The following is a 21331-nucleotide window of genomic DNA, read 5'->3' on the forward strand; positions in this document are numbered from 1 at the left end:
TTTTCTTTTTTATTTGACAAAAAATATCTAATTATAGAGTAACTAGGTTTAAAAAATTTGTTTCGTGATTTACAGACAAACTGTATAGTTAGTTTTTGTTTTCATTTATATTTAATACTCCATGCATGTACCGCAAAATTTAATATGACGGGGAATTTTGAAAAGTTTTTGGCTTTTTGGTGAACTAAACAAGACCGACAAAACATGTGACCCGAAAAAAAATGTTGTACCCTTGTGAAACGAAAATAGACCTTGTTTAGATAAAAAAAAAGCCTTTTAGATTTAGATATTATAGTACTCTTATTTATATTTGATAATTATTATTTAATTATATACTAAGTTCAAAAAATTCATCTTACAAATTACATATAAATCGTACAATTAGTTATTTTTATCTATATTTAATGCTCCATGTATGTGCTGCAAGATTCGATGTGATAAGGAATCTTGAAAAGTTTTAGGTTTAGGTGCAACTAATCAAGGCGAAACGCTTTTCAATTTTAACTTTAACTAAATATATATACATAATTATTAACATTTATTATGTACAATAAATATCATTAGATTAATTACTAAATATATTTTATATAATAACTTATTTAAAAATCATGTTTATACTTTTTTATAAATTGAATTAAATTTTAAAAAGTTTGATCAGCACCAAATTATTATTTTAGAAAAGGGGCAGTATTTGACAAAAGAAAAACACTAACTCTTATGTTAGTGTTGTGAAACGATGATGTTTTTCTATACCACATGGAACGAGGATATTCAAATTGGTCCTGTTTGCTTCAACTTATCTAGCAAATTTGACAGCCCATTCAGCGGTATTTTTTTCTCGGAATAGCTTTTTAAACAAGTGAATGGACTTATGTTACTACGGTGTACTTAAAGATTTCATTAGGGCAAGTTTCATAATAATTGAAGCAACCAAACAAGCTTTTTTTATAATCCTACACAAATTGGAGTTCCAACCAACTATACCAATTATCCATAAAGTTGTACTTTTATCGTATATAAACAAATGCTGAAATGTGTTTCGTACCAAATTGGAAATACAAGTTTTAGGATGGTTAGGAAAAATATAGATATTCATAAGGTGAGATTGAATAATAAGATCCAAGAGTGAAAAATAGACTGTGAGTGATAACATCAAAATATATAAGACCGGTACCAATGATTTTTTTGATAGTTTTCTCTTTAATAATATTAGATCAATTTCACTCTTTTGTATCTCTTTGTCGACGACCCCCTTGAAGCTATAGTCAATGTTGATATTTTGGAATGCAATAAGGAATTGATCCGCAAGCGCACGGATATCGGTGAGCACTTCACCCGAGAAATTATCCAGAGTATCGTATTTATTTTTTTACCACTAGGAGAAAGAGTGTTTCTGACTAACCGGTCTATTACTACTAACCCTTTAGGCAACAAAGAATGTCTCTCGATGTGAGTGATAAACAGAGAAGACTGCAACCGTAGTCTCCTTCTAACCTTGGTAAGGATGATCTACTGTTCTATTGGGGAGGCTAACGGAATCTAGACACCACAAAGGATGTTCAACCCGCACCTATAAACCCTATCCTTCCTGCTAACGAGATATGGTCTGCAAAGGTAACTCGGAATTGTCACGTTCCTCACTACTACCACGGTCTAGCTAGTTAGGGAATATCTATGAGTACCCCAGCCTAAACACCACGTTTACGCCAGCAATGATTACTCTAAACTCTACGCGAAGAGATTAAAGTAAACTCATAAACCATAAGAACAATAAAACAAGAACTTACTGAAGAATCCTAGAAGCAAGCTTCGGGTTAGAAGAACTTGATCCCGCAGGTACAAGCTTGGAGTAGACACCGTGTAACACCCAAAATTTGGCTCTTTTAAAAATAGATGAATTTGACTTTATTAATTAATTTTATGAGCATTTTCAATATAGGAAAATAAATAAATTTGGAGAAATTAAAATTAAATATAAGTTAGGCGAATATTTTGTTGCATACATGCTGGTGCATTTATTTTATGTGATGAGTGGTTTTGATGAAAAGAATTTGAATTCAAAAATTCATTTGGAAAAGAGTTTGAAAAATTTGTTTGGAAAATAAAAAGGAAAAAGCTTTTCTCTCCCTCTTCCTTCTTTCGGCCATTTTGGCCCAAAACCCCGCGGCCCAGCCGGCTCCCTCTCTCTCTCTCTCGCGACTGACGGGTGGGGCCCACCCGTCAGGTTCATCCCCTCCCCCAAATCGTCGCCCCGAATATCTCTCTCGGTTGGAACCTCCAGGCCGAAGCCTCCGCGCCCACGTTCTCCTCCCCCGCGCCTCGGTCTTCAAGTTGGAGAGCCCCTCGCGCACCCGAGCACTCCCCCTCCCCATTCTCTCTTCTCCTTGCCCGTGCCCCGCTCGTTTCTGCGCAGAGAACCGTCGCCGGGAAGTTCTTCGTCGGCCGCGCCTAGGCTGCCGTTCCGAGCCGTTTTCGCTGCGATTTGGCGCCGTGGTGAGCTTCATCTCCCTTCCCGCTCCCTCCCCGTCCTGTTTCTGAGTGAATTGTGGCCCGGAGTCCTTGTTCCGCGAGCTCAGCAGGGACGTTCATGACGCCGCCGTGACCTTCTCGGAAACCGCCTCCTCGACCGCGTTTATGGGGTGGAATGGACTTGCATCGCTATCCTCTTTCTCCCAGTGCGTTCGGAATCGAAAACCGTGCACCGTAGCACCTCATCCGCTCGACTCCGGCGAGCTTGAGGCGGCCGGCCATGGTGGCCACCGTGCTGGGCCTGTGCGCCGTCCCCTTCCTCTCTCTCTCTTTTTTATTTTTTTATTTTTCTTTTTAATCCAGTGCGTTCAAACTTGATCTAACGGCCAGAAACACTTGATACTCCTTCATATGATATCTTGTTAAATAGTTCCCCAAAATTTTTGTATTTGCACCGCAGTCCTCGGCCAGAGAGTTTTTCCAAGATTTAATTTATTTATTTAAATTCGTTTAAACTCTGCCTTATTTACAGAATTGCCACCACATTGTTTTAGCTATAAAATCATCGTTTGAACTCCGAATCGATCCGTTCAAGTTGCGTTAGTTTCGTAATTTCGTAAGCTTCGCGTTGGTACCACTGTTGTTTAGGTTTACCACTGTTAGATTTCCTAGTTAATTACAAGTCCATAGATTGTTGTTGAAATCCCGTTAAAAGCGTAACTTTTGCGTCGTAAGTCCGTTTTTCGTGAATTTCGCGTTGACGTGATCGTAGCAGCACGTAGATGATTTTGGAAAACTTTTATTTAATTTATTTACTGCTGGTGTACTGTTCTAACTTTAGGAATTGTTCTCTTGCATGTTTGTCTTGGTATGCGTGATGATTGTGATGTATTGATCGAGCCCAGACGGTGAGGAGTATTTCGGGAGTCCGGAGCTCTTTGGGGACCAGCAGGACCAGCAGGAGTACGTGAACCAAGGCAAGTATAGCATGGGCCTACCTTGTTGTCCTACTCATTTTTAAGCATTTCACCCTGCATGTGTATAATATTGCAAACTATAAGGACATCCTAGCTGTTGATGACAATTACCTTGTTCCCAAGGGTTTTTATTGCATATGGGTAGAAGTGCTAGTGCTCTAACTCCAATTATATATGATATGAAATCAGTGATGGAACCATGGTTAATTGATTAAACATGATTATGATAAATGGAACATAGGGCTATGGTACAAATGACCGTTGGTCATGTTGTCCTAGACCCTCCGTAAGGACTTATCTGTCGGCAAAAGCTGGGACTTACAGTGCAACCGGGAGAGTCACATGGCTCTGACTTTAGCTCAGTAATAGGATCTTTTCTAACTCGTTAGAGGTTACCCGAAAGGGCGCAAGAGGGGCTTGCCACTTTGGGTGTAGTGCTGCCTGTTTCTATGAGTATAGCCGCGATGGAAATGTGCCATAGAAAAGGGGGGTTTTCTACATCTGCCTGCCGAGGAAACCTCGCGGCCCTAACTGGTTAGAATAGGCCTATGGAAGGCTTCATAGTGTACCCTGCCCGCTCACCTTGGTAGTGTTTGGGGGTCGACGGATCCCGGGCATATGGGCAACACGACTCACGGTGAAAGTGCACAACCTTTGCAGAGTGTATAACTGTTATAACAGCCGTGCTCACGGTCACGAGCGGCCCGGAAAACTCACAGAATAACTGGTTACTGATGGCTTTATGGTACATGATGATGTATAATTATGCTTTAATGTGACTTATTGACTTACTATGGTTCTAATAACTGATCATATGGGATATTTGGGAGCTTAAGCATAATCTATAATAATTAATGATAAAACACTGACCTACTAAAAGCTGATGCAGTGAACTTAGTTTAGCATGTTTGAGCCTCATAAATCCTCATGCTATGCTTGTGGAGTACGAGATGTACTCACGCTTGTATATTTCTTTTCTTTGGATAAAAATCCCGGATGGGTAACAGATGGTGGTAGCTATGAGGACTACCCGGAGGACTATTAGGCATGTGCTTCACCAGTCGACCTTCCCTATGTGAGGGCCATGAGATAGTTATCTTAGATTATCTTATTTATATTTCCACTGTCGTGCCAGACTTTGTGATGTAATAACTACGTTTGTTGTAAACACTGCGATGATGGTATTTAATTTGTGACTTATGTGTGTGATTGATCTCTGGGCGCACATAAGTTTATGCATTCAATTTCTTCCTTGAAATTGGGTGTGACAAATTGGTATCAGAGCCGTGTTGACTGTAGGACGCAAGCCTAGGTAGCAATGGTCGATATAGTGTCTTCGTTTTATTTATTTAATGCTTTCTACCTTACTTTTTGTTATTTTATAAATTTTATTATGCTTATATCACTTATTCTATTGCCAAAATATTGATCTAATCTTAAAATAAAACTTATAGATGCCGCCTGTCACGAGGTCTCGCCGTGCCAACACCAGGAGCTACATCTCTCAGTTCACGCTCCAGTCGTCCCAGCCAGTGGTGGACATCTCCGACGACGAGACCGTCCCCATGGAGGAAGAGGACCCAGAGATGATGACAGAGGTGGATGATGATGATGAAAACGGGATGGACTCTCCTGTAGCAGCTGCACCTGTTCCACCCACTGCACCTGCGCCACCAGCTGTTCCAGTGGCACCTGCTGCACCTGCACCACCAGCTCCACCAGTTGCACCTGCTGCCCCTGCTGTACCAGAGGTGGTGCCTCCAGCTGGTCCTGAGGAAGAAAACCCAGGATGGACTACCACCATCCACTACAAGTATCCTTCAATGACAGCCTACTTCCACAACTTGCTTAGGGAAATGTTGGATACTTACTATGCTGATAAGGAGATTGGCATTAGGTACTGCTGTGCAGAGTACACACCCCCCTATGAGGCCACATACTGGAGGTCGAATCTTACCATCACAGTGGGGAATGAGACACATGACAGCTATATGGTAGAGAGCATCCATGGTTACGTTGCTAGGCGAGCTGAGGCACAGGACAACATGGAGGACGCCGCCCAGATGGCTTACACTCACTGGCCTTCGCTATGAGGCCATGAGAGCAGACCAGTACAAGTTCCTCCCTCGCCATGATTCTACTATTGGTACTTGGTCTATCGAGAACCCGCAGGAGGTTAACACGCCATTGGATGCAACTGTTAGACATATGCATGTCCTGCAGATGGCCAATGATGATCTACAGGAGGAGCTACGTGATCAGCAGGTTCCATAGATCGCTTCCAGGAGATGGTTGACAGCCTTAGAGAGCAGCTTGAGTTGCCACCGCTCTACAAGAAGAAGACCGCACCTCCTAGCATCTCCGGCGACGCACCATAGGCCTAGAATGCCATAGTTGTTTTATTTCGTAGTCTCGTTGTGTCAGTTGAGTTTGGAGTGCTTGTGAAAAATTGATGTGTCCGTTGAATTTGTTTGTGTATTTGCATGATTTGAATTTTTGTAATGACTGCTGGAAGTTTGTGGATTTATCTACAAACTTCTGTTACCTTAAGTTTAATTATCGAATGCTTAGTTGGGTTGGTATATTCTGCTGTTGCTATGCTGTTTTTCTGGAGCAGCCTGTGATGTTTAATTTTTATCTCTGAAGTGGTACGTCCAAAAACTCTGAAAATTTTGTGGAGGAAACTAGACTGATGTATCTCTCATTTGCAACTAGAACCACATCAAAACCTGCTCGGATCTGGGAGATATCCTTGTTACAATATGGGACTATTGCGCAGACTAGAACACAGAACAGATTCGCTTTACCCCTGTTTTTGATCAAGATAATGTCAGAATCTGTAAAAGTGGACTGAACAAAAGTTGTAACAAATTTTATAAGCTTTCCAAACATGTATGGCATGCCTCTGTTGGATCTCAGAAACTCGAGCTATGAGTTAAATACTGCACTGCTGATTTTGCATCCTGTCCAGAAAAATTTCAGCAAAGCCTATTTGATATTATAATCAGTTATTAATTATGGAAAGACCTCTAAAAGCTTATTCCTTTGTTGGAAACAGATGGCTGATGAAGGAGGAAGAGGCCGTGGCCGTGGCGCACCTGTGGACCCACTGCCACCACCACAGCCCGTGACAATGGAGCAGCTCATGTTGATGCAAACTCAATTGATGCAAACTATGATGGATCGCCTGGATCACCAGCCCGCCGTCGTACCACCACCGGTCCAGGTTTGAGATAAGAGGGGAGAGTTCATGAAGGGACGTCCCCCTATTTTTACACATGCTAGTGACCCTTTAGAAGCTGATGATTGGTTAAGAGCTGTGGAGAAGCAGCTGAACATTGCTCAGTGCAATGACATGGAGAAGGTGTTGTATGCCTCCGGACAACTGCAAGGGGCTGCACAGGAGTGGTGGGAGTCCTACCAATATGGACGCCCAGACAACGCACCGCCTGTCACTTGGAGGGAATTCACCGAGAGTTTCCGGTCTTACCACATTCCAGAGGGGCTTATCGAGCTCAAACAAGAGGAGTTCCGTGCTCTCAAGCAAGGCTCCATGACTGTCGCTGAGTACCGTGACAAGTTCGCTCAATTGTCACGTTACGCTCCGGGTGAAGTAGCCAAGGATTCTGACAAGCAACGTCGTTTCCTGAAAGGACTGTATGATGGCCTGCAACTGCAGTTGATGTCCAATGTTTACCCCAGCTTCCAGGAACTTGTGAACCGCGCTATTGTGATTGACAATAAGCGCAAAGAGATGGATGCTAAGAAGAGGAAGATTCAAGGGCAGGCATCTAGCAGCAACACTCGTCCGCGCGTGTTTCCTCAGCAGGGCTTTCCTCCCAGGAACCAGAGCCCCCCTAGTCAGTGGAATCAGGGTCAATACCCTCCGCGCAGCCAAAACCAGAACCAGCAGCATCCCCAGTACCAGCAGCAGTTTGGTAATCAACGCCCTCAACAGCAAGCTAACCCCCAGGCACCACGTCCAGGTGTGCCCAACAATGCTCCAGTGAAGACAGCAGTGGCAAACAACCCCAATGCTTGCTACCGTTGTGGTGAAGTGGGTCACTATGCCCATCAGTGCCCGAAGAAGCAGAACCCCTCAGCTCCACAGAATCAGAACAACAATCAGAGGCCCAATGCTCGACCACCCCACACTAGAAGTGTGAACCATGTTGAAAGCCCTAGTTTGGTTTTGGATAATTGATGAAACCCTAGTACTAACCTCTATGCTAAGTGTGTGTAGACTTAATGAGGTTGGTACATGCCAAGTGATGGAGCAAGGGATGATCATGGTGATGATGGTGATGACCACAAGGTGATCAAGTGCTCAACTTGGAAAAGAAGAAAGAGAAAAACAAAACCCTATGGAGATCAAGGCAAAGGTATTGCTTAGGGTTTTGGTTTTGGTGATCAAGACACCATAGAGGGTGTGATCACATTTAGGATAGATAGCCGTACTATAAAGAGGGGAATTCTTTGGCTAAGTGGTTATCAAGTGCCACTAGATGTCATTGTTCATGTGCATGCATTTAGAACCTAGTGAGCTAACTTAACTCCTTCAAAGAAAATGATTGTGAAAATGCTAACACACGTGCACATGTTGGTTTACACATTGTGGTGTTGGCACACTTTGAGAAGGAAGTGGAGTTTGAAGGGTAGAGAGAGGGTGGGTTCCTCTCTCCCTCCCGCCGAGCTTGCGAGGCGGGATTCGGCGCTTTTGAGAAAATAAAGTACATATTTTCTATTGCGCCTGTGGGTAATTTGGAGAAGTCGCGGGAGTGTTTATCGCTGAGAAAACACTCACCGGACGCTGGCTTCTGGAGCACCGGACGCTGTGTCTGAGCGACCGGTGTGCAGGCTGCCTGGCCCAGCTAGGGTAAGGCACCGGACGATAGGCACCGGACGCTGGCTTGAGCGTCCGGTGTGCGGGCGTTTTGCGACCCTCTCTGCGCATGGGTCCGGTGAGCACCGGACGGTCAGGTGGCTCGCGTCTGGTGACCCTGCGAGTTTGCGGAGCTCTCTGCGCATGAGTCCGGTGTGCACCGGACGCGTCCGGTGCTAACTTGCTCAGCGTCCGGTGCACTGCAGGTTACCGTTAGACTCTGACACGCGGCTGACGTTGGAGCACCGGACGCATGTGTTGAGCGTCCGGTGCCCCTTTAAGAGCGTCCGGTGACCCCGTATTTTGCCCAGTGTAAGAGCCAACGGCTCTATTTGTTTGAGGGGCTATAAATACGTGTTTGGCCAGCTTGGGGCTCACTCTCTTGGCATTCTAACATACTTGACATCCTTGTGAGCTTAAGCAAACACCTCCCACTCATCTCCTTCATAGATTATACATCTTTGTGAGATTGGGAGTGATTCCAAGTGCATTTGCTTGAGTGATTGCATCTAGTGGCACTTGGGGATCGATTTGGCTGCAGTTTTCTTGTTACTCTTGGTGGTTGCCGCCACCTAGACGGCTTGGAGCAGCGGAGGAGGATTGGCACGAGTTGGTGATTGTTCGTGGCCATCTCCCGGTGATTGTGAGGGGTCTTGTACCTTCCCCGGCGGAGAGCCGAAAGGTAACTCTAGTAAAGTGCTCGTGTCATTGAGTTACCTCACTTGTGGATAGGTTCTTGTGGTGTCCTAGTGAGGACGAGGTTCGTGCTACACCTCTTAGCCACCGAACCACCAAGTGTTGGTCGACACAACGGGGACGTAGCGTGCCGGCAAGCACGTGAACCTCGGGAGAAAAATTGTGAGTCTCCATTGTGATTGTTCATTGGATTTCTCCCGGTGATTGGACTTCATTTTATTGATTGGTTCATCCCCTCTACGCGGCGGTATAAAGTTCAAACCATCTCTTTACATTCCCGCAAACTAGAGTAGCTTACTTTCTTGTATAGAAACTTTAGGTAGCTCTCTAGTGTAAGTAGAGACTTAGTTCTTGTGTGCATAGTGTTCATAGCAACTAGAATTATTGGGTAGGTGGCTTGCAAATACCCCATTAGAGCTAGAGCAAAAAGCTTCGCTTTGTTATTTACTAACCTCTTGCTCTAGTGAGTTTGTAGAATTTTTAAATAGGCTATTCACCCCCCTCTAGCCATATTAGGACCTTTCACATGTGTCTACTGAATCAGCTCAGGAGGCACCCGAGGTCATGCTAGGTACGTTCAGTATCAACTCCATCCCTGCTACTGTACTTTTTGATTCCGGAGCTTCGCATTCTTTCATCTCGCAAGCTTTTGTTAGAGTACATAGCATAGCTTTATGTGCCATGAAAAACTCAATTCTAGTGAATTCACCGGGGGGTACTATGCCAGCGAACTATTGGAGTCCCTCCACTAGTGTTTCTCTAAGGGGGGTAGAGTTCAAAGTAAACCCCATTGTGCTAAGAACTTCTGGTATTGACCTTATCTTGGGGATGGATTGGATGAAGCAACATCGGGCAGTGATTCAATGCCAGGAGAAGTCTGTGGTAGTAACATCACCTAAAGGGGATAGAATTTGTGTAGAAGTGGCAGTGCAAGCACCTCCAATTGCTACTGTGAACCAGATGACTGATGAGGTCAATGAGGAGAACCGAGTGGTGGATGACTTCCCTGATGTGTTCCCTGAGGAATTGCCAGGTATGCCACCTGACCGAGACATCAAATTCCTTATTGAACTTTTACCTAGAACTTTTACCGAGACATCAAAGACCTTATAGAATGGGAGTGAATGAATTAGAGGAACTTAAGAAACAAATTAAGGAGTTGCTAGAGAAGGGTTTTATTCGTCCTAGTTCATCACCTTGGGGAGCACCCGTTATCTTTGTTGATAAGAAAGATGGTACCAGGAGAATGTGTGTGGATTACTGGTCACTAAATGAAGTAACCATAAAAAACAAGTACCCTTTGCCTAGAATTGATGACCTGTTTGATCAGTTAAAAGGTGCTTGTGTGTTCTCAAAAATAGACCTTCGATCCGGTTATCACCAACTGAAAATCCGTGCCTCGGATGTACCTAAGACAGCCTTCACTACTATGTATGGCCTGTATGAGTACACAGTTATGTCTTTCGGGCTGACCAATGCGCCCGCATACTTCATGTACCTCATGAACAAGGTGTTCATGGAGTTCTTGGATAAGTTTGTAGTGGTGTTCATTGATGATATACTCATCTTTTCCAAAACTAAAGAGGAACATGCAGAGCATCTGAGGCTAGTCTTGCAAAAGCTTAGAGAACATAAGCTATATGCCAAAAGAAGCAAGTGTGAGTTTTGGCTAAAGGAGGTCTCCTTTCTGGGACACGTGGTCTCTAATGGAGGGATAGCCGTGGACCCCAGCAAGGTGCAAGATGTGTTGAATTGGAAACCCCCGACCAATGTGAGTGAAATCCGTAGCTTTCTGGGATTGGCCGGATATTATAGGAGATTCATTGAAGGATTCTCTAAACTTGCTAAGCCCATGACGGCCTTATTAGAGAAGAGTGCTAAGTTTGTTTGGTCAGACAAATGCCAGGCTAACTTTGAGGAGTTAAAGAAAATGTTGACCACAGCTCCAGTGTTGACCTTACCTGACTTAAGCAAGAGCTTCTCCATCTATTGTGATGCTTCTCGCTTAGGTTTAGGTTGTGTGCTCATGCAAGAAGGAAGAGTAGTGGCCTATGCATCTAGGCAGTTGAGAAAACATGAGTTGAATTACCCTACTCATGATTTGGAACTAGCCGCAGTGGTCCATGCTTTAAAAATTTGGAGGCATTACTTGATTGGTCATAAGTGTGATATTTACACAAACCATAAGAGCCTAAAGTATATCTTCACCCAGTCGGACCTGAATCTGAGGCAACGTCGTTGGTTAGAGTTGATCAAGGATTATGACCTGTAAGTGCATTATCACCCTGGGAAAGCAAATGTAGTTGCAGATGCACTTAGTAGGAAAAGCTATGTCAACAGACTTCAGCTGACATTTATTCCAGCTGAGTTGCAAGCTGAAATAGAGCACCTTAACATAGGCCTTGTGAATCATACCATGGGTCTAGAGGTAGAGCCAACATTGGAACAAGAGATACGTAAGAGTCAGTTGGAGGATGAGAAATTAAAAGAGATAGCAGATAATGTAGTGCTTGGAAAGGCACCAGGCTTCAGGATAGATGAGAATGGTACCCTATGGTTTGGGAAAAGGATATGTGTGCCTGAAGTGAAGGTTATCCAAGACACAATTCTGCGTGAGGCACATGACTCTGCTTATTCAATACACCCTGGGAGTACCAAGATGTATTTGGACCTAAAGGAGAGATATTGGTGGTATGGATTGAAAAGGGATGTAGCAGAGTATGTTGCTTTATGTGACACCTGTCAGAGGGTGAAAGCTGAGCACCAACGACCTGCAGGGTTGTTGCAACCAATGCAGATACCCGAATGGAAATGGGAAGAAGTCGGTATGGACTTTATTACCGGGTTGCCACGTACTCAACGTGGATATGACTCGATTTGGGTAATAGTAGACTGACTCACTAAGGTTGCACATTTCTTACCAGTCAAAACCAACTACAAAGGGGCAAGGTTAGCCGAGCTGTACATGGAAAGGATTGTGTGCTTACACGGAGTTCCAAAGAAGATCGTGTCCGACCGAGGAACTCAGTTTACATCACACTTTTGGCATAAAGTACATAGATCCTTGGGAACTAAGCTGAACTTCAGTTCTGCTTATCATCCCCAGACTGATGGACAGACAGAGAGAATTAATCAAATCTTGGAGGATATGCTTAGAGCTTGTGCTCTGCAGTATGGTACTAGTTGGGACAAAAGTCTGCCGTATGCTGAGTTTTCCTATAACAACAGTTACCAGAAGAGCCTCAAGATGGCACCATTTGAAGTGTTGTATGGTCGCAAATGTAGGACACCTTTATTCTGGAATCAAACTGGTGAAACACAGGTGTTTGGACCAGACGTCCTAGGTTGAAGGTATAATAACGGATGTCCCTGTCAAAATAGACGATCATTTTGTCTACAGGTTTTAAGGTTATTGACATGGGAGAAGACGACTACGATCCACCCATCATCCTTGGGAGACTGTTCCTCAGTACCGTTAAAGCAATCATCTACATTGGAACCGGCGGAGTCCACATGCATTTCCCCTCTGAGAAGGTATGCCACTATTTTACTGACCCTAACTATATAATTAAAGACTCTAAGCAGGTCAGGACAAAGAAGACGACGCAACCGCAACTAGAGAAGGCAAATCATCAAGGACGGATGGGCGGACTACGAAGGAAAAGTGGTAATGTCCGAAGACATACAGCTTGAACAGAACTGTCCTGAGGAGACCGTAGCACCAAGTCAGGTGTGGAGAGAGAAGATAACTATACACGAAGAAGAGGCGCCGCCGGAACCACCGACTACGCCATCCAGCGAATCTCAGGACGACTGAGAAAGCAGAGAGTCCTATTCGGAGGACTTAAAAACACGAACGCCTTGCCAAGAGGTAAACTTGGTAGTTATCTTTTTCCTTTCAATTATTTTAAAATAGTTTGCTTAGTTAATCAGGTTCATATCATCTTGAAAAGAAAATAAAAATGTTCAAAATAGTAAGCCCCATGTGAGTATGCTCATGGTATAAAACCCATAAGTACATTCACTATGGTGGCATAAAAATAAAATAAATATATTCCTGTCCTAAAAAAAATGAATATATAAAAAAAAATTTATGATCCTACTAAGAGAGTAACATTTATTGAGGAGGCTGTCGGTGTTTTCCCCACGGGGGGTCACACCAACGAGTAAATTTGTATGCGTGCTCCCTTTCCCAGATGGTGATGCAAGAAGACACGGAGTTTTATCCTGGTTCGGGCAAGAGAAGGTCCTACGTCCAGCGGGGGGGAGAGAGTTTTTATTATCTTGCACCTAAGTGCTTGTACAGGGGTGAATACAAGCGTGGTATGAAGTGGGGAGCTCTTCTACGTATGAGCGTGGTGTTGAGTCATGTGTCGTTGTTCGTTCTATTCCTGAGTCCCTCCTTTTATAGTTCCAAGGAGAGACCCAGGGTACATGTATAGGTGTCAGAATAGGAGTCGATAGCAGCATGGAGCGCTGACCTACTCGAGGCTTCCGTACCGGCATGGCCTCGAGCCGTCCCGTCTTAATAGCCTGGGGATGATTACGCGTGCCCCTGCATTCTGCTCTGCGCGCCGTCCTGGATTGGTTCGACGGATGTTCGCTTGTGCGTCCTGGCGGCAAATCCGGTGGAGTGGTTGGGATGTAGTCAGTCGACATCCGACTCGTCCCCTGGAAGGATCCTTGCCTGGTCGAGGGTCGGATGTCGTACGACGTCCTGATGTCGAAGCGCTGACCTTGGCTATCTCGAGGGGGTCTTGATTAGACACACCATCTCTGTTTCCCACGTCCTGACACGCTCTGGGCCGTTTGGTGGGGAAGGCTGCAAAAAGATCGATGGGACGGATGCCTGTTCCCTATCACACCTCCCGTGACCCATGTGTTAGGTGGGGAAGCACCAGGCGCATTTAATGCCCCGGCTCGCGTGCGCGCGTCAGGCGGCGGCGGCGTCCTTGCGCTCGACGCCTCCCGATTCGCGTGAGCCTGTTCCGTATTCGATGATAACCAGAGCTCGACGCCTGATTGATTCGCTCGACGCTATTTCCGTCTTCGAGGCTATGGCCGTCGATGGCCGTGCGTGTGTGCGGACGGAGCGTCGAATCGAGGAGCTAGTTTTATGTACGGATGGTCTCGTTATACGTATTGGTGAGGGTACCCCTTGTTGATACCCTCGACAGTAGCCCCCGTGTCTTCATTCGAGCGCTGGCGCTCGAGTGGAGACTTTCGCTTTTTCGGTCGAGCTTCCGCGGGGGCGCGCGAGCGACCCCGCGGGGGTAGCCCCCGAGCCCTCGAGGGAGTGTTTAACTCCTTCGAGGGTTATTTTGCCAAATTTGCAGAAACGCTGTCAACACCCGTGGTGGAAGGTTCTGTTCGGCTTTGCCGTGCGTGGAGGTTTCGACGTACTCTCGATAGAGCGAGCGTCTTCCACCCCAGATTGAGTTCCTAGCGGGTAGTCCAAGTGAGAACCTGTGCCCCTTTCGAGGGGGTCAGCTGTAGCCCGGAGGCGTCCTCATAAAGCAGGGTCGACGTGGTCGGGGATACCGGTCTCATTCGATAGAGTCCAGCGGCTCGATGCCTCCCTTCGGGGGGATTCCTCTCGACTGTCTCGACCCTACCTTGGACATCGCCAGCGAGTCCTCGAGGCGGGCCTCGATTTTCGACCGCTCGCTGGGGATCCCTGACTCTTGATGCTCGAGATCGGCTGTCGAACCCTTTCGACGGGCCAGCCATCGACCTCTCGAGACTATCGTGCGCGCATACCTTGGCTTACGAAGTAAGGAAGCTGCCGTGCCGGTTCATCTTTCTGCCCGTTGGGCGCACCTTTTGAGGTAAGTGACGTTGCAACACTGTATCGGCGGGGAATTCGGAGCGTCCGGCCTGTGAGGAGAGAAAGGACCGTTAGACGGCGCATTTATGGGGGAAGTTACCTCATTTATCGGATCTATCCGTTGGTTGGCCGCTATCTATAAATACGCCGTGGCGTTGCTCCATTCTTTCTCTCCTCTTTCGCCCTCTCGCCTTCGTCTTCTCGCTGCCTTTGCTCTCTTGCTTCCTCCACGCGCGCGTGCATCCCCTCGAGCGGTAGCGAATCCACCATCCTTCCAACCAAGATGCCTGTGAGGCTTGTTGCCGCCGACGACTGGCGTCCGTCATCGATGACGGACCGCCGTCTGCTAGAGCTCGAGAATGAAGGGCTCTTGCGCCGCCGCACTTCGCAGTCTTCGCCGGAGTGGATCGCGCCGCCGGCGGGTCACAGGGAGCCCCAGCCACCCGAGGGCTATGTGGTGTCATTCGTCAAGTTTCACCGCCATGGCTTGGGCGCTCCCCCGAGTCGCTTTATGCGGGCCCTCTGCTTCCACTATGGGGTGGAGCTCCAACATTTTTCCCTGAACGCCATCACCGTCGCGGCGGTCTTCGCCGCGGTGTGTGAGGGCTATCTGGGGATGATGCCCCATTGGGATCTATGGCTCCACCTCTACAGGGGCGAACTTTTCAACGCCCCCACCGGAACCACCGGCGTGAGGAAACCCGTGCGGGCCGGATGCCTCAACCTGGTGTTGAAGACGAAGAAGACAGAAAGGCCGCGCGAGTACATCCCGGTGGGTCTATCATCGAACCACGCTGGGTGGGACTCCCAGTGGTTCTATCTGAGAAACGACGACGGTCTCTTCCGCGCCTACACGGGCCGTCTGATCTCGGAGCGCCCAGACAACTGGATGTATGGCGTCGTCCTGGAGCACCAGTCGCGGCTCGACCCCCTCCTCGACGCTATGAAGAAGCTGCGCCTGGAGGGTCTGTCTGCCGCTCTCGTCCTCTCGGCCATCCATCGTCGGAGGGTCCTTCCCCTGATGTCTCGGCCGTTGAGGATGGACGAAATGGGTCCAGGCGTCTCGTCCCGGGATCTCGAAGCTTGCCGGATGTCGAACGTGGCTCTGGCGGACGATGAAGTCGCCGCCCGGGTCAGGGCGGCCATCGCCGACGACTTCAAGTCGCAGCACGTCAATGGCTTCCCCATGAGGCCTGATGAAGGCTCGGTCGAACTGGTATGTTTTCTTCCTCGTCGGTAGCCTTGACTCTGGGTTCCTTTTCCACCTCTTTTTTCTAAGTCTACTTTTTATGGCGGCAGGGGCGGATCGACGTTCGATCCTCGAGGCCCCCGGTGAGGGAGGACGAAGTTGACCGCGACGCGCGGCGCCGGTCCACCGAGAAGTCGAAGTCCGTCAAGGACTTTAAAAAGAAGGGGGAGAAGAAGAAAAACCTCGACCGGCAGGCCTTAGAGGCGCGCCGGTCCAAATCCAGGCAGAGGGGAGAGCCTGAGGAAGAGTCCCCCAGCCAGAAAGATGACGACGATGACGAGGACAGTGCGGACTCCGAGGGAATGGCGTCTCGTCTTGACCGGATCCTCGGGGGTCCAACTCAAGGCGACGTCGACGCTCCTCGGGCGGAAGCTCCGACGGGGGGCCCAGGCAGATCCCACCGTCCTCGCGCCGATACCCCTCCCGCGCTCAAGGTTAGTCAAGTCGCGCCGCGCCCTCCCCCGGCGCTCAGGGAGAGTGGTCATGTCAGGCCCCAAGCGACGGGGCCATTGACCCGCGGTCGTGCAGTGGCCTCCGAGAAAGGAGAGGTTGGCCGCAGGAGTGCCAGTCCCGGCGCCCGCCAGGCGGAAACTGACGCGCCTAGGGAAGTGCCTGCCCTCGAGGGGCCTGGAGCCCTGACGCGGGGAGGCTCGAGGCCCACCGGTTGGGGCGGAGGGAGGCGAGCTGTTCTCCCTGTGGGGTAAGCCTTCTCGATGCTGTGGCTTTTGTCTTCCTACTCCCGTGCGTTTCCTCATATGCCGATCTCTTCTCAGGCTAAAGCGGACCCTCGAGCAGGCCCAGCCGTCCATGGCGAAGAGGCTCAAAACGGGAGCCGTCTCCAAGGAACCAGGTTTGTAGTTTATTTCTGGATCCTGTGACGTTCTCGTGTCGGTTGTTATAGCGTTGAACCTTTACCCCTTATTTTGTAGGCTCCTCTGACTCCCAACCTCCGGCCGGCGTCGAGAGAGGTCCGCCTCATCCCGTGCCTGTCCCGTCGCCGCCGACTTGTGGTGAGGCACCCCAGACGCAAGCGTCAGAGGGAGCCCCCGAGCCCCCTCGATTGGGGGTCGAGGGGGAACCCATTACCATCAGCGATACGTCTGATGGTCACGAAGCGTCTGGGGGTGCTCGCCCTATGGAGGAGGAAACGTCGACCCCCCATGTTGCGGGATCGACTCCTTGGCCCGCCGGCCTCCGCACCCTCGAGGAGCAGAAGAAGAAGAGGGTGGAGGATGAACAGCGGGAGCGCGAGGCGGCGCGGCAGCCGCAGGAGCATGTGGCGCAACAATAGCAACAACAACAGCAGCAACAGCAGGAGCAACAGCAGCAGCAGCAGGAGCAACAGCAGCAGCAGCAGGAGCAACAACAGCAGCAATAGGAGCAACAGCAGCAGGGGGGCCAGGAGGAGGAACTGCTCGAACCCCCGCCCCAAGGTCCGGCCCAGCCAGCGCCGCCGGAGCCGCAAGTGCCCGGTGAGCAAGAAGAGGGTCTGCCGGTGTACGGCCCCCCGACCCCAGCGTGGCTCCTCCCGGGGGCACCTACCGCGATTCGGGCAGAGCCTGGGCGAGCGGACGGAGTGGTGGCGCTGGCCTGCATGATGCGCACCCCCCCAACCCTGAGTCCGAGATCAAGAGGACGATCTACGGCATGGACGGGATCGCCCCAGGGTTCCTCCGGGAGCGTCGGGCATGGGAGGACCACTTTCCTTCTGAGGAGGATGAGATCGGGACGTCGGGGACCAAGGACAGTACCTGGAAGACGGTGGACGATGATGGGCGGTTCCCATGCCTCGTCGACCTGTTCCTGCGCCATGGGGGCTCCCTCGAGACCGTCGAGGACCTCATCCGCGGCGTAAAGGCGCGGGCCGACCGGGAGATGGAGCACTGGTGCCCTGATCGGATCCGCATCCGGGCCTCCCACGACCCGTCCGAGCCTAACATCTTCCTGGACGATCGGAAGGAGGCAGAGAAGTGGGAACACGTCGAGGAGCTCCGCCTTTGGATGAAGCACGTGGTGGGGCTCCTCGCAGACGTTATCAACAACGGGCTCGGCCCGGCCTATTTTGTAAGTGCCTTTCAATCTTCACTCCTCGTGGTGTCTTTCGGTTTTGTGTGCTCTAACCGCTCGACCCCTGGTTCGCAGGATATGAAAGAGACCTCCCGCATCAAGTCCAGTTTCATTCACGCCACGAGGGGCGGCTGGGAGCAGCTCCCCCTCCTTAAGGATCAACTCCTCGAGTCGCAGGAGAAGCTCCTTAAAGCCTACCAAGACCTTATAGCGCTCGAGGAGGAGAAGAAAGCGAGGGAGGCTGCCTTGGCCGAGGCTCGAGAGGCCTCAAGGAGGGCGGAGGAGGAGACAACGATGCTGCGGGAGCGGACTCTTACGGTCGAGGAGGCCGCGTCCAAAGCCCGAGAGGAGGCCCTATCCTACAAGAGCGTCATTGCAGACCTAGATAAGGAGAAAGGCCTTCTCAAAACCGACCTAGACTCCCTCCGCGACTCCTTTCAGAAGATGAAGGTGGCGTACGTGGATAGTGAGGTCGCCAGGGGTGCTGCCGAGGATGTAAAGAAAAAGGCCCTCGAAGACCTCGAGGCGGAGCGGGCTCGATCCCGCAGTCTTTCCGACGACGTCGAGCGTTTGAAGGGAGAATTGTTGGAGAAGAGAGGGGCCATTGTTCAGGCTGGCAAGGCGATCGAGGATCTTCGCGTTGCCAATACTGAGCTGGTGCGCTCCAACAAGGAGATCGAGAGGGCCAACACCAGATTGGTCGGCGAGAACACAGCCCTGGAGGAGAGTATTCGTGGTATGTTCCTGTTGCTAGATTCCTTCTTCGAGGTGTGCTTGGTTTTTCCTAAAGTTTCTCGGTTTGATGTTTACAGGGCTTAAGGACGAGCTCCTAGCCGCCCAAGCCGAGGCTCGCAACGCCAAGGCTCAGCTCGAGGCGGAGGTTGCTTTGAACCGTCGAGTGCGGACGGCGATAAGCGATCTTTCGACCTCTTGGGAGGTCGAGCCTATGGATGAGTCGAGGGAGGGTGCTCGAGGCGACGCCCTGGTCGACCAGCTGTGCTACATAGGCGTGACGCTGCGAGATCGGGTGCGGGATGCCCTCCACATCGGGGTGAAGCGGGCGATGGCGGTTGTCTGCTCGGGCTTCTCCTACGACATGGAGGTAGTGTCCCATGGCTTCGTCACCGACATCTCCAAGACCGATGCGAAGAACGAAGAGAGGCTCCATGCCTTGATCGACGACGCGGAGGCTCCTGGGGAAAGGTTGGCTAAGCTTTTTGAGCCTCAGGTGCTCCCTCCTGAGGCTAGCTCGGGCGGAGGTGAGGGCGGTGAGGATCGTGCCGTGGACTGAGGCCTGCGAGCCTGCTCAGGGCGCCTGAGGCCCCTTGTATGATACTTTGTTAATTATGTGGTTAACTGATACAATATCTTTTTCGTAATTGTTGAATGCTTATTTTGTCTTTCCGCTCGATGCTTTTGTCTCTCTTTGTGCCTACGTTTGTATCTCTTGCTCGATCTTTCGTGAAAAACTACCTCGATCACCTCAATGGTGGGGAAGTGAGTAGAGTTTCCTTAGCCCGGGGGCGTAATAGTTCTCCAGCTCGTTGTCCCTCGGCCTTTGAGGGGCTCGAGACGCCCTAGCTACTCGAACCGTGCAAGGTTTACTAAGTAAGAAAAAGAAAAACTTCTTGGCTTTTTCAACGCTTGGGGGGGGTCGTCCCCCTGGTAGCCCCCGAGGGGGTGTTGACTATGATGGGTCATAGTCGGCGCCCCCTTCTAACGTCGAGACTATGACTCGTAAACTCTTGGTACAAAAAAGAAGTTGCTTCGAGGGAAAGACTTTGTTTATTCACTTGTTCATTTACAAAGTCTTGGTACAAAACGTAAGCTGGAACGTAAGTTTAGAACTTCTAGGGGTAGAATCGACGTAGCTGTTCGATGTTCCATGCATTGGTAAAGATTGCCCCCTTTTCGTCCGCCAACTTGTACGTTCCCGGCTTCAGGACCTCGGCCACCACGTATGGGCCTTCCCAAGGCGGAGTCAGCTTGTGGCGTCCTTGATTGCTTTGCCGGCGTCGTAGGACTAGGTCGCCCACGTTGAGGTCCCTCTTGCGCACATGCTTGTCGTGGTAGCGTCGAAGTTTCTGCTGATATCTGGCAGAGTTGAGGAGGGCCATGTCTCGAGCCTCCTCGAGTTGGTCGACCGCGTTTTCTTGAGTCTCTTTGTTTGATTGCTCGTTGTACGCCTTGAGTCGAGGTGACCCATACTCGAGGTCTGTGGGGAGGACAGCCTCAGAGCCGTAGACCATGAAGAATGGGGTGTACTTTGTGGCCCTGCTTGGTGTTGTCCTAAGGCTCCATAGGACTGAGGAAAGCTCCTCGACCCATTTCTTGCCAAATTTCTTCAATCGGTTGTAGATCCTTGGTTTCATTCCTTGCAAAATCATGCCGTTGGCACGCTCGACCTGGCCGTTAGTTCGAGGGTGGGCTACTGCAGACCAGTTCACACGGATGTGATGCTGATCGCAGAAGTCCAAGAACTTTTTGCCGGTGAACTGAGTGCCGTTGTCGGTGATGATGACGTTGGGGATCCCAAACCGATGGATGATGTCAGTGAAGAAAAGGACAGCCTGCTCGGAGCGGATGTTGGTGATGGGTCGAGCCTCGATCCATTTGGAGAACTTATCAATGGCCACCAGCAAATGGGTGTACCCTCCTTTCGCCTTTTGTAGAGGTCCTACTAAATCGAGCCCCCATACCGCAAACGGCCAGGTGATGGGGATCATCTGAAGAGCGTGGGCGGGCAGATGCGTCTGCTTGGCGTAGAACTGGCACCCGTGACATGAGCGTACGAGCTCGATGGCATCTGCCACGGCCGTCGGCCAGTAGAAACCTTGTCGAAAAGCGTTCCCTACGAGGCTTCGTGGAGCAGCATGGTGGCCGCAAGCCCCCGAGTGTAGGTCCTCGAGGAGTTTTCGGCCTTCTTCCACTGTGATGCAACGCTGTAAGACCCCCGTCGGGCTTCGTCGATATAGCTCACTGTCTTCGCCATAGATCACATATGACTTGGCCCGTCGAGCGATACGACGGGCCTCTGACCGATCTTTCGGCAGTTCGCCGCGGATTAGGCAATCGAGATACGGTGTGCGCCAGTCGAATGGTCGACCAGGCTGCCGTTCTACCTCCATCACTTCAGCTGCCATTAAGAGCGTGTCGACGTTGTC

This window comes from Sorghum bicolor, chromosome 8 (assembly GCF_000003195.3).
Source record: "Sorghum bicolor cultivar BTx623 chromosome 8, Sorghum_bicolor_NCBIv3, whole genome shotgun sequence".
In the NCBI taxonomy this organism is placed as follows: domain Eukaryota; kingdom Viridiplantae; phylum Streptophyta; class Magnoliopsida; order Poales; family Poaceae; genus Sorghum; species Sorghum bicolor.